This window comes from Notothenia coriiceps, unplaced genomic scaffold, assembly GCF_000735185.1.
Source record: "Notothenia coriiceps isolate Sejong01 unplaced genomic scaffold, NC01 NC01_scaffold00000663, whole genome shotgun sequence".
Taxonomy (NCBI): Eukaryota; Metazoa; Chordata; class Actinopteri; order Perciformes; family Nototheniidae; genus Notothenia; species Notothenia coriiceps.
The window spans coordinates 175,340-186,569 of record NW_011333364.1 but is presented as its reverse complement, the minus strand read 5'-3'; positions in this window follow the sequence as shown (position 1 = coordinate 186,569).

Sequence of the window (11,230 nt, the reverse complement as noted above, 5' to 3'; positions counted from 1 at the left end):
ACCGTGCGGCAGAGTTTCAGTTCAATTTTTTTTTGCCGGTCAACATGTCCGTTAAAGTTGAAATCTTCCGGACAAAATTAGAAAACTGCCGGTCAAAGGTCTTCTTTGTTATTTATTGAGCTTTAAAACAAATGAATAATGACTCTATATAATCATAAAAATAAAACACGGAAGACGGAGATCTCTTTTTGTCCCCCTCTTCTCCCCGCTGCAGCCTAGCAGCTGATCTCAAAGCACGCTCCCCTCTCATGCAGGGGGGCGTGGTCAGCTGCAGCTCACAGAATCAGCCCCCTGCAAAAACAGCACTGGAAAGAGCAAATAGAGCGAAATGAGGCATGGCTAAAATGCAGGATCTGTTTGGTGTTTTGAAAAAAAAACTATATTTATATACTTTATATAGGTATGGCCCACAATATATTGTTCAAATATAGCATGATAGGTCACCTTTAAAGTCAACATGTTCTGACCTTTTAATGCAACAAAGGATTGATATTTATTGGTTCAATAGTATCTGGGTTTATATTGAAAGACCATGAAATTATACAGTATGGTAATTAGCTTTACATTCAAATGTTGACATTTAAAGTACGGTTCAGTCAATATGAATAATTTGTGCAGACTTTAGTTTATTAGAACTGCAAAGTATGCAAAAGTCATGTAGAGTCACCCCAAAATGATTAAATGAAATGCAAACACAACAAGTGAGGCATAAGTCATCCAACTTATGAATGCAGAACAATGTCACAGTGAACATACCATGGACAGCACTACATATCAAACGGGGACTGTGCAGCTCAGGGGACATTCTTTTCTACTCGCTTTCATATCTTTGACTCTATATTAACAAATGAGCAAACCAATATCCAACATCAATAACATTATCAACAATGATCAGCTCGGTCTCATTACTGAACCAATCTTTTGTACCCACAACTGCCTTGTGTCCTACATAACCGTGTCGTTATTAATCATACCTTAAATATCTACCCCTACCACACACACACACACACACACACACACACACACACACACACACACACACACACACACACACACACACACACACACACACACACACACAAACACACACACCTCTGCCCAGGGGAAATCAGGGTGTCTCACATGGCACTGGCCTGCTGCCGTGGCGATCATTAGGTGTTGGATTAAAGCAAACAGCGGATGGCGGGTCTGGTTCTGGTCATCGGGGAGATTTAAGCTTCAGACGGACCTTCATTACTGGCAGCAGTGATAATTAATATGAGTGTGGTATATGTATACCACAGAGACAAAATACTTCTGCCTTTATCAGGGTACAGAATGCAGTCATAATGGAAACTAGAAATGAGTCCTGTCACTGCATGAAAGTACTGTCCCTCTGTTATGATAGCAGCGCTGTGAGAGAGTGTTTGGACACACATCCAGACTGGAATCAACAACATCACACACCCAGGACACTTTTTAAGACAAGTTATGATTAAATATGAGTTGATACAGGCCTTCAGTAAAATAAAGTGTACTGTGACAACATCTGACATGATAATGAACACTTGTAGTGCAGGGTCCATATTTAAAAGAAACCACTACTTAAAACGCCATGCAATCTTTTAAAGACAACTGGCAGGGTTTTGTTGAATTGTATGGTGAGGGATTTCCTATTTTTGGGTCATAATGGTGAAAAGGGACAAATGAAGCACATTTTTTCTTAGGGAAATCCAGACCACTGTATTAGCCTGTTTTACACGATTAGTGCCTCCGAAACATGTTGGGTGACTGCAGAGATTGAGGTGAAACAGTTCAATGTAATTGTATACAGTATATATTTGTTTTCATGGCTCCAGTGATGTTTTCATAGAGAATACCAATGAATGTGAAGTGAAACACACAGGTCCTGCAGCTGCTTGAGACGAGGCAGGATTGTGTTGATTCAATTCACATTATTACCTTATTCTGAATCTTTAATAACTATGTAAAATGTTAAGCTTTTTTAAAAGTATAATACTACCAATTATGTATAAGTAAATAAAAAACAGGAAAATGTCATGTCAAAAACAAAAGAACTCCAGGAAATGAAGGTATTTATACATACATAAAAAGCCTCCATTAAATCCCTTGGAAGAGATAAGAGCGGAGCAGTGAGCAGCTCCTCAGGCTGTGTTTCTGTCTAATAGAAGGCTGACAAAAAGCTGGCATTTAACCCCGACCAGCTCTCATCATTAGTGTGATTTTCTCCGGCGAATTATGACAATAACTCTCATTTTCTTGTTTCTCTCCATTGTCACGAACACTACTTAGCCTAAAGAAGAATATGCTGCTCTCTCTCTCACTCGCTCTCCGTACTGTGACCCAGTGTGGGCTGACCCTGCAATTTCTCTCCTCTAGTGCTCTTTAAATGGGCTGCAGGGCAACTGGAGTCTTGTATGGCTCCACAGGCAGCCATTATGAGGCAAAGAGCAAAACCAGAGGGCAAGGCGAGACATTAGCTCTCCTTCCAGGCTCTCTCTCTGTCTCTCTCACACACACACACACACACACACACACACACACACACACACACACACACACACACACACACACACACACACACACACACACACGCAGTTAATCATGTAATTTACGCAATTGTGTAGCTTTATATTGGAGAGACAGGTGGGGTGGGGGGGTTATTCTTATCACCACAGGTGCTGGAAGCCCATTATTGTGCTGAAGCAGCTCGTGAGCGTAAAGTTTCAGCCTTTCCTTGCTTTACCTTCTTCTTGTTTGCTTCAACAGCTTCCTCAAAGCCTCATCCTCACATCTTTTAACTTTATTGTTCTTCCTTTATAAAACACTTTTGAGTGTTCATAATTTGTCCATTTCTTATATTAAAAGGTTATTCAGAAGATCGCCCAACAGCCCAACACTCTCACCAGCCTAACGATGTGCATCTGTAATTGGGAAGGCAGGAACAGTATTTTTTATATTTTATACGTGAAAGAATGGTAACAGCTGTGATAATCATGTTTTACTAGTTCTTATTACACTGATTACCTCACAATTTTAACATGTAAATAAGTGTTCTCTAATTATTATTATATACAACTCATACCATATCAGTGATGTTGTGCACGTTACCCACAGAGGATGATTGGGCTCAGTTTTCTCACAGATCTCTGTTCAGCCCCCTTCACTGCTGCCTCTAAGATCACCGCGGTAGTATTCATTCATCATTGGATCGTGCCAGTGTAGGCCAGTGTTGTAGTCAAGTCACCAATTAATGAGTCCAAGTCACTCTCGAGTCACCACTCTTCGAGTCCGAGTCCAAGTCGGAGTCACCAAGGGAGAGTCGTAGTCATGTCCGAGTCGAGTCCGAGTCACCCAAGGAGTGTCCAAGTCGAGTCCGAGTCATCATTACCTGTGTTCGAGTTCGAGTCCAAGTCCGAGTCACCCAAGGAGTGTCCGAGTCGAGTCCGAGTCATCATTACCTGTGTTCGAGTCCGAGTCCAAGTCCGAGTCACCCAAGAAGAGTCCAAGTCAAGTCCGAGTCACAAGTCTTCATGTATTAATCTTCGTGGATATATGTGTTGAAATGTAGCTGCTCCTCTACATTGCTTTTATCCTGTCATGTTATACTAATCTGTCTATTGAACTGCTGTGAAGCGAGTTTGGCTACAATAATTGTAATAGGTGCATTACAAATATAAAACGTATCACTAATATTATTATTATTATTATATATAAATAAACTATATTTAAAATGAGTTTCTCTTTTAGATAAGTGATTATATTTGTGATTATATTTGTATGCCAATATTTTCCTATGGTAAAGTTTTCGTTTTGCACTTTTATTTTGATAGTAATAAGATCGGGACTCTTATTTTGAAGGAACTTTTACCAGTTAAATCGGTTTACTGATAAAGATTTAGCCCCAGAAAGCACATGGCTACTTAGCATGCAAAATGACGTCATTCTGCATTCAGTAGATCGGCTGAATCTTTATTTATTGATTAGATCACATCACTCTGATGATAGTGTTCAAGACAGCCTATATGTTTGAACTTGATCCTTAGAGTAATGTGTTACGGAGCCTTCTCTTCAATATTGTTTCCACATAACGAGCATTTTGCGCTACTCTTTTCCAATGTGGAAGCAGAATGTGTGAAAGCACACAGCAGATGCGGGGTGTGTATCTAGACATCTTTAGACTGGAATAGCGGGGCACGTGAACTTGCCTCGCAGGTGCACACGCCAGGATAGAGGACATCAGACTCCAGAGAAAATGTCCAAGTCGTAGCATCAATGTACAAGTCGAGTCCGAGTCATCATGGGGGGAAAAATTCATGAGTCCGAGTCCAAGTCAGCGTATGCGAGAATTCACAAGTCCGAGTCCAAGTCATCGTGCGCGAGAATTCACGAGTCCAAGTCACGCCAATCAGTGCGCGAGTCTGAGTCAAGTCCTGAGTCCCGAAAATCGGCACTCGAGTACTCCATCTCTATATCACACCAATTCATAAAGCAACTTAGACATTTTGAAGCTCCGGACCTTTGCATGGGGAGATTTTCTCTAACTGGACCTCGTTGAATTTTAGTTGAATACCCCTGGTGTATGGGGTTAGAGATAATCACAGTTGCTGAAGCTCAAATACCTGCAGTCATCCAAACATGTACAGATGTAGCGATTCATTTCAGACAGTTTGAAACGCGAGGGCCGTGATTGGTACGTGATCTGCCCTCGCTCAAGGGAAAACCTCCAGCTTGACTTGAGACCGCCCCCGTGATAGATAAATGTAATTATAATGAAGCCAGCTGCAATGATCATTGATCCACCAGGGGGTGCAGTGGGGTTCCACACTGGAGCTCATGGGAAATAAAGTCAGATACAGTACGCTGGATGTACAGCGGAACTTTGTTAGGATCCATATGTCACGGATATCATACTCTGTGCTAAATAAGAGACATGTAATCATTTACAAAACATCACCATGTTGTTATTTAACAAAATAATGTTGTTTAGTCGAAAAAAACGAACGGGAGGAAATGCAGCCCGGCTCTCAATTTTTAATCCTAATTTAATCATCATCTTCACCACGATCATTTATGTTTATGTTCACCGAATTGACATGAAATCACTGACACATATGAATATACTGTATTCAACTTCATTAAAACGTTATTAACGTGCCTAAACTCAGTAATTCACTAAAAATATTTATATTTTAATGGAGCCTCGTCGGCAGATCAGGATCCCAATCTGTCTGTCTGTCTGTATGTAGCCTTGCCTGTCTGTCTGNATTGTAAGTTACAAATTGTGCACTGTGAGCCTCTCCGCTCACACAAGGTTCAAATAGGGACGGAAAGAGCAGGTTGTTTAGCTAATAAACGCCTGTGATCAAACAACCTGCTCTTTCCGTCCCTATTTGAACCTTGTGTGAGCGGAGAGGCTCACAGTGCACAATTTGTAACTTACAATTGTTTTCATCATTAGTTAATCCGCAGATATTTTTCTTGATAAATCAATTCATCATTGTAGTGTATGGAATATAAAAAACATTTTTTTGTAGATGGCAAAGTCTACAAAAGTAAAGTTTTGTATTTATGATAATGATATTAGATATTAAGTGTACACAAGATGGATAAATTATTTTGTGTTGGTAATTTCCCTTGATAAATGACCCAAAGGGTTAATCATATATCAAAACAGATAGTGATTAATGATCTGTGATCAAATATGTCCATGCAACGACAATCTTATAAATAAGTCTTAACATTTCATTTTCAATGTTTTCAATTTGTAACACTTTGAGCAACTAGTTTCATCAAACCATTTTCACACAATCGTCTGTGTACAAAAAGTTCTTCAAATGTTGTCAATTTTTTTATAATACTTACATAAAAACAATATTTAAAGGCTGTATGCTCTATTACAATAACGTTTGGTCTTACAGCAAAATGGACAACACTTGTAAAGTAACAATCTTTCTATATATATAAAAACCTTCATTTAGAATGATGAAGTTCTCTTTCATCTGTTTGGACTATTCTTCACAAATCCTTGAACTATACCAGATTACATTTTCTTAGTAACCTTCTGCCTGGAGAATGCCACACTGAACCTTGCCTCTCGGTGTGCTGCTTTCTTTCACAGCTTCTCATCAAAGTGTTTACCTTTGCTATTAAATGACAGGGGCTGCAACCTGCAACCTCCACACAAAAACGTTTCCACTCATAAAATCTTGTCCAGCAACCATGCTTCGGGCACAGGTCGCATGGGAAGCGCTGATATTATGCAGGTGGTGTCAGTTTTTTCCCCCAAATAAAGTTGGCATGGAAAGTAAAGAAAATGAATAAGGAGTCATGGATTAACAATGTAGTCATAAGTGAGCCATTATACTGTAAGAGACGAAAAGTGAGTGGGCTTCCATTAGCTGAAAAGGCGTAGAAAAATGTTCCCTCATGGACAAAATTAAGAATCTCTTATAATGACGCTGTTCTATTTTACCACAGCAGGATACCTTCTACTGCCAATGCCATTAAGCTCTTTGTTCAAAGACCATTTGATTATCACAGGGTTTTTTTTAAATTAGTAAATCATGGTGATTAAAACAGACTGCTGTGATTATCTGACATTTGACTCAAGTTCTCATCCTGACATTGGAAAAAACAGGTTTAAAATAACATTGAAATACTTGCTGCGGTTTAATCAAGTCTAGAAGTTTGAAGGCATAGCTGTGGTTTGGCCAGACGGCTGCAGAAACACAAGAAGGTGATATTTGAGACGGTGTGGTGAAAGCTGAGCTCCTCGCCCAAGAGGTGATATTTCAGCAAAATGTCACAAGTTACTGCTCTGTGTGAAAATGACAAAAACTTGGGAGGGAAATGAGATCTGATAAGATTTCCTCCAGACTCAGGAAAGTTTGAGATGTAACTGTGAGGTGATGTGAGATGGCACTGTGTTACAGAGAGGAACTAATCAACCCGAAGGATGGAATGAGATGTAGGAGATAGTGGACAGCCTGATTTATTCAAAAGAACTATGAATCTTACTTTTCATGATTAACTTGTCTGTTTAATACAAAGCTGTGTGCTGGGGAGAGGACACAATGAGGGAATTATATGTTGAAAGACACCAGTTTGATTTTAATTCCCACTGCTGAGAGCCTTATCTATCATCCCATATGTGTAAAACATATAGTATTGTTGAACCCTTAGCACTGATAGCATCGCAAGCATATGGCATTCCAAGTCAGACCCCATCATGGTTGTCTGTGACGTCATTGAGACAGGACATGTGATATAATGACGTGTAAGTGTGTATCCTTCACCGTGAGTCAGATCCGTTTCACATTTAAACAGTTACTCTTCTGTCAATGCTAGACCCTCCCACCATGTGTCATGAAATCCGTTTTTTCCGTAATCCTGTTGACAGACTGACTAACAGACAAACGAAAAAAACACAGCTAAACATGACTTTCTTGGCAGAAGCAACAATGACCTAAATGACTAAGTCAATGCAGAATAACCACCAACAATTCAGCTGTTCAGACCATTCTATTCTCTTTTACTTTACATGTTATAGCTTACAGCCTTAGCTCATCAACTTTGTTTCCAGATACAACAGGAAGCTATTTTCAGCAATAAAGCTCTGAAAAACTCGCTGAATGTCAACTGTTTGAGTGCCACGAAGGTTTTGTTGAACACAGTTGAGCACTTAGCAGTTTAAGATCAAGATGTATCCCGCAGCGAATGATTGTTTTGGTACCCCCAAGTGGCCAAAAACATCCAACATTGTTTTTTATTAATTTCATTTTTACCACAAGTGTTTTTGTGTTATGGTTCCATTAGTGAGTCTTCAATTTGTCCACCAGAAAGATGCACATTCCTAACATGTGTATAGTTAACTTGTTACAGGTTCACAGTAAAATGTAGACATGCCGCTTTGAAAGAGTAGGAAAACATGTAAACAGGTGTCTTAAGTTTTAAAAGGGCTTTTTATAAGGTGGGAAATGCATTCAACATGTTCAAGGCCTAAAGGACACATTTAATATCGAGGTGAGAAGAGTTGAATATAAACCAAACCCTGTTGTTGTTGAAAATAAAGAACTCCGCAGGACACCTTAAATCAAAGCATTTCAATGCGTTATTAAGCCCCAAAACATCTCGTGAATTGCATCATCTTGTTTTGATAAAGAGGGGTTTACACACATCTACTTGCATCAGCTGAAGTGCTTACGCTAAAGGGGGCCACTGGTGTTGTGGATTATATAAGACAGCCTGTGTGCTCACATATGGCAGGAGCCCACTCATATCAGTGGGTGACATCCCTCCGGGCCCTTTAAGCTTCCCCAGGGAGGCAAGGGTTTGTCATCGGTGCAAACGGTTGGCTTGAGCTCACAGGGAGCATTTTAATTGTAACTCGTGTCACGCTGAAATAATCAGGGAAGCCGAGGTTTCCGAAAAGGTTGCCTGCCTGATCGTGTTACAAGGCGCCATGTGTTATTTTACAGGTTTCCTTACACACACTCATAACCTTTTTGCAGAGCTGTTGCCACTGGAGGTGCTGTTGATTCAAAGAAAAAGACATATTCAGATTTAGTTTGAGGGGGAACTTGTTCTCTTCTGCACAGATCAGAGGAGTCAGATGAAAGTCATATTCCTGTGTGGATATCATGTTCTCTCCCGATTTGAGAAAAAGTATGACACTTGATATTTTTGATGCATTTTCAAGTTTCTGAGATGAAAATGATCCACTTTTGTTGTCTCATTCTCCTGCTTTGGAAGGGTTTATCATTTTTGATGTTCAGCTAATTTGAAGGCAATTTCTGAAGAATTGTCTGTTCAGTTGAAAAGAAAACTAATTGCACTGCATGGGCTTCGCTCAACAGTGAAATACTGCTGTAGTGTTATTCCACACCTGAAAGGAAGTGTTTAGGAAATTCTAATTGTATTCAGCCGTCTGCAAAAACGATAAATAATTTGCCAACTAGCCAACTATGAGACAGGTGGAATTGAACGCTCAAGCTGCGAGAGTAAACTTGATGTTTAATCTTAGCATCCAACCAGAAAATACTAATCCTAGGGAGAAGTGTGAGCATGTTCATTACAAAAAAGAAATTAAGTAAAAGCCAAGTGGAGAACAGCCAGCGACAGCACTCACCACGAGTAAAGACTCTGAGTGCCTCAGATAACTTTAGCTCTTTTGTCGCTGCCCTATCAATAAAGCGGAGATAGTGAACGCAAATGCAACACAAACCGCCTCTCCACGCTAAAGTGTGAGCTTAATTAACTTCTGTAGCAGGTTTGTTGAACAAAAACATAAAGAATAAGACATTGATCAAGGGAAAGGCTTGGAAGATAAAGTGCCAAGAGAGTCGGGCAAGCTGATTTGTCTTTAATTAAAAGTAAAAGGTTTATCCGTGCAGAAGGCAGTGGTAGTCTCAAAAGGCCATTCCAATTACTGAATGAGACAAAAGAAGCCGAGATCTTCTATTCCAGACAGGGACGTGCACAGGTACGGGCTAATGTTGCCCGGGCAACGGCCCTTTTGAACTTTTTGGCTGACCTGCCCCTCTGGAGAGAGCGAAAGTATTTTTTTTCTGTTGTGAGCGAATAAACATGATAAGCCCACAATTAGTATTGTAGAGACAGCGCTGTCATCTACGTGACTTTGTTTACAATCTGACAGCTGGAGAGCAAAGGAAAGCCCTCCGAGTCCGGTCCGGCCTCATGTGGCTATGATGTGCCTGCCTGGCTTTGGTGGACCAATCCTCGGGTCAATCTGTCCCCGGAAATGTCCCCGTTTTTAAATATGCTTGAATTGATTTTGAGTTTTCTCATGGCAGTTAGAGTATAGAGGACAAACCAGGGGACTTTACTTCCTCTTGACACCGTCGGTTATTTACACCTAAATATACTTGTTATTGTGCTTCTGTCTTTCTGTGTCTTTTCATCTGCTCCGTAAACTCCCTCACCGCTCGCTCTCTTTTCTTGGTCGCCCTCTCACAGGTGAACAGGACAGTTCAATGTCCCGCTTCATTTTAGGATTTCTGCCATGTCTCAACTTAAGTTTGACCATCTCTGTTATTAAGTTATGGAATACTAAATAAATAAGTAATTAGATACCTTACCGTTACTGCGCTCATAAAGAATGATAAGAATAAGAATAATGCGTATTGAATTGGTTTAATCAATTAGTGAGTTTATTTAAGTCACAGCCGTTACAATGGTCAAACTACATTAAAACAGAATTGTCCGCACTTTGTCTTTAATAGTTCCTAACATTAGATATGTTAATGAGATATGGACCGCAAAACAAACAATTTCCCTGGTTTTCATTTTTCTTTTTTTATAAAAAGTTCTTACGTTTTCGGGGGGGTGGGGGGAGGCCCTTTTTCTAGTTTAGAGCAATAGCCCCTCCAAATGTCTGTGCACGTCCCTGATTTCAGAAGTAATCAGACTGAGAGAAAGGCGGTGTTGCTTGTTGGATTCAAGGGGTAAAACAGATATGTGTGAATGTGTTTGTATGTGTGATGTTTTGCGCATATGTGTATACTGACAGCTCTTGCACTTGTGAATGTGTAAGTGCAGCGGAGAGGGAGAGGCAGGATATGATTTTTCCAGAGGTGGGAAGTAGTGGAGTACAAATACTTTGTTACTGTACTTAAGTACATTTTTCCGGTATCAGTACTTTACTCCACTACTTATTTTTACGGTAACACTTTATATTAAGCACTAATTAGAGGGTTATTGAGGAAAAACTCTCAAATAATGTCTTATTACTTGTATAATATGGTCATGTAGAACAAGGCATTAATAAGTGTTTTATAATGACTAATAAAGAACCAATATACTGCTAATATGCATGTTAATTAACAACTAGTTGATGGTTAATTTGTGTACCTTAATGTAAAGTGTTACCATTTTTACTACTTTTTACTTTTACTTCTTACATTTTTAACACACTTTAGTCTGAATGTGTGTTTGGTGGCGTGATCATTATTATTTAGAGTCATTGCGTGCCTGTTGATTTGAACACGATCCGTGTATCCATCATTTCCTGGTCTTCTCTAAAGAAGAGGGACCAATGAAAACGTTGTCATGTTGCCGTTGTTCAGCATCGAAACATTCATTAGCTAACAATGACATTATTGTTCTATTAATATAAAGGGAGGTCAGGTACTCTTTAAAACAGATGTGGGTACTTTTTACTTAATTACATTTCAAAGCCCATACTTCTTTACTTTTACTTGAGTAAAGA